This window comes from Bison bison, unplaced genomic scaffold (assembly GCF_000754665.1).
Source record: "Bison bison bison isolate TAMUID 2011002044 unplaced genomic scaffold, Bison_UMD1.0 scf7180017864371, whole genome shotgun sequence".
Taxonomy (NCBI): Eukaryota; Metazoa; Chordata; class Mammalia; order Artiodactyla; family Bovidae; genus Bison; species Bison bison.
The window spans coordinates 5,401,528-5,404,886 of NW_011494943.1; positions in this window are offsets into that span (position 1 = coordinate 5,401,528).

Genomic DNA, 3,359 nt, shown 5'->3' on the forward strand with positions numbered 1-3,359 from the left:
ATTCCCCAGCAGCAGCCACAGGGGGATCCGCTTCTGGCCCTGTGCGGCTGGATCCGGCTCTCTGACTCTTTCGAGACTTTCAAGGAGCTGGGACAGAAAACAAAACAGACCAAAAAAGGGACTTCCCTGGCGGTCCAGTGGTTAGGGCTCTGAGCTCCGGGCTGAGGTGCAGGGGTTCAGTTCCTGGCCAGGGAGCTAAGACTTCGCATGCTGCGTGCTGCGATGAAAAAACGAACTGACAGACAAATCCCCCCAAAAAGTCGAGGGGCTGGGAGCTCGAGAAGAGTCTTGAATCTGAGGCCTTGGGAGTCACGGAAGGAGCCACCTTTGCAGCCTTGGGTCTGCTCAAGGTCGAGAGTCACAGTAGACCGTAATTGTGAGCAAGATTCTAGTATCTAATTCCCACATCCAGGGGGACGCTCCTGCACCCCTCACCCTCACTCAGGGGAGGAAGAGGAAGGTTTGTGTAGAACACAGGCAGCCAGCTGGTCGCCAACACCATGATGGATGAGTCCTCCCTGGTCTGGCCTGGTGCACTCACTTTGATGGATGGGGGCCAAGGTCACAGGTTCGATCTGCCTTTGGGTCAATTGAGTCCAGACGACAAAGTCCATTTTCATCACCAAAGACTGCCCTCCAGTCTGTTATCTCCAAATGATTCTTGGGTCACGGGGCAGACAGACTGGGTACAGATGGAAAAAACCCTCCAGCCCTGACTGTTGACAGGGAGTCGTGTCCACTTTGTGTGCAAAGCCCAGGGGGTGTGGGTGGCAGGAGCGGGCAAGCAGAGGGCAGCCGCCCCTCCCCACTGCCAGCCTGGACGAAGCATCCTGACCCCTGGGTGGGTGGCTGGGGAAGAAGTCAGGGCCCCAGGCGCCAGGGGGGTGGGGTGGAGAGCCTCGCCCACGCTGACCTTCCCGCCTGTCAGACATTCGTCAAACCCACCCAGCTGCCCTTGCCTGTGTTACTCCTTGGCTTGGCCTTGAATTCTGTCTCCGGGCCAGGACGCCCCATCTAGATGAGCAGCTCCAGATACATGGGGAGTCACCCCCGTCAGCTCGGGGCCCACGGACGGGGCGTACACAGCAGACACTTACATTTCTCGGTTTGGGAGGCTGGAAGTCCAGGGTGAAGGTCCCGCCTCGGTTGGCTTTGCTGAAGCCTCTTTGGCCGCCTTCTCACCGTGTGTCTTCACACGTGGATCGAGAGTGAGCCTTGGGCTCTGCTTGTATCAGGACACTAGCTTTATCACGGGCTGGGCTTCCCTGGTGGCTCAGATGGTAAAGAATCTGCCTGCAATGCAGGAGACCTGGGCCCAATCCCTGGGTTGAGAAGCTCCCCTGGAGAAGGGAATAGCAACCCACTGCAGTATTCTTGCCTAGAAAATTCCATGGACAGACCATGGGGTCACAAAGAGTTGGACACAACTGAGCAACTAACACACACACACCCACTCTTGTGACCTCATCTAAGCCTAATCATCTCCCCAAGGCCCCACTTCCTGATAACCACCCCCTCCATGCAGCCACCTTTTAATACACCTCAAATCTGATCCCAGGATGAGAAATCAGAAAACCACCTCCGTGGGGCTGCTACTCTGAGAAGACCCTCAGAGGAACACGTTACTGGCTAAGACGAGGAGCCAGCTTTCTCAATTAAAGCAGGTAACAAGGTGCATGTCCATTTCCCTCCCAGAAGGCTCCATAAATATTTTTATATTTTGAATTAAAAAACAAAAAGTGACCTGAACACATTTTTAAATTGGCTTTTTTTTTCTTTTACTTTTTATTTATTTTCATTTTTTATCTTTACTGTGTCTTTGGGGGGAGGCGTTGTGCTGAGTCTTTGCTGCCACCTGGGCTTTTCTCTACCGGCTGCGAGCAGGGCCGACCCTCCCCTGTGGCGCAGGCTTCTCATTGCCGTGGCTTCTCTTGTCGCAGAGCGCGGGCTCCAGGACAGGCGGCCTCAGTAGCTGTGGGTTTTGGTAGCTAGAGCACAGGCTCAATAGTTGTGGCACACAGGCTTAGCTGCTCCTTGGCACTTGGGATTTCCCCAGACCCAGGATCAAACATCTTGCCTTCTACACTGGCAGGCAGATTCTTCACCACTGAGACATCAGGGAAGGAAGGCCCTGGCTTTGATTTATTATTATTATTTTTTTAAAAAGGAATTCCCTGGTGGTCCGGTGGAACCACCCGGCGCTTTCACTGCAACGGGCCAAGAAAAAGAAAAGGTATCCCACCACTCTGATAAGAGCTGTGGTTTTCATTACCGCGGGGATGGTCAGCAATGAAGGGGGCCATTTTGGACCGACGTGGGGCATGGCTGGCTGGGATACTCCCAGCATGCAGTGGGCAGAGGCCAGGGACACATGCCCACATGGGCTAACATCCCCACGGGGCACGGGACAGCTCGCGACAACGAGGAAGGATCCAGGCCCCCATGTGCCCACAGTGCTGAGGCTGAGAAATCCCGCTCTGTCTGGAAGAATCGAAACTGCCTCTCTCGGATGAATGATTGGATAGTTTGGGCCCGGCCCTCCATAGAGTTGGTTTTATTGATCTGTGCCTTGGCATCAAGCCCTTGATTTACACTGAGCAGACATGCAGAGGTGGTGTTTGCGTGACTGAATCTGTTAGGAGGCTGTTTGCTTTTTTCTTTTTAACTTTTTATTTTCTGTTGGGGGGTCGCACAGAGTCGGACACGACTGAGCGACGTCACTTTCACTTTTCACTTTCATGCATTGGAGAAGGAAATGGCAACCCACTCCAGTGTTCTTGCCTGGAGAGTCCCAGGGACGGGAGAGCCTGGTGGGCTGCTGTCCGTGGGGTCGCACAGAGTCGGACACGACTGAAGCGACTTAGCAGCAGCAGAGCCAGTTAGCTGTGTTGTGATAGTTTCAGATGAACAGTGAAGGGACACCGCCATAGGGATTCGTTTCCATTCTGTTACGAGACTGTACTGGGGACACGGGCGGGGACCCCAGCCCTGCCCTCTTATCTCACAAGAACCCCTCTCAGAAAGAACTCAGTGTCAGAAAAAGCCGCTTCTGGAATTGTTCTAACTGCGTGGACTTTGTGAGTCTCGTAGCGGGGGGATTTCCCTCTTCGCTTTGACTGGTAGGAAGCTCAGAGCCCACGCTGCAGTTGACGCTGGAGCGCACTTCTGTGCTCCACCCTCTTGGCTCACTGAACTGTTTGTTCCAGCCTAGTTTTCTCTCTGATCTATTTTTATCCTATTGTATTTTACGTATTTTTGTAAGCTGCCTCCAATTCTTTGGGGGAACAAAGCAGGATTAAAAAAAAAAACCCCACAAAATTCAGCAGAGCCCAGTGGCCTTGGCTTTTTTTTTTTTTTTT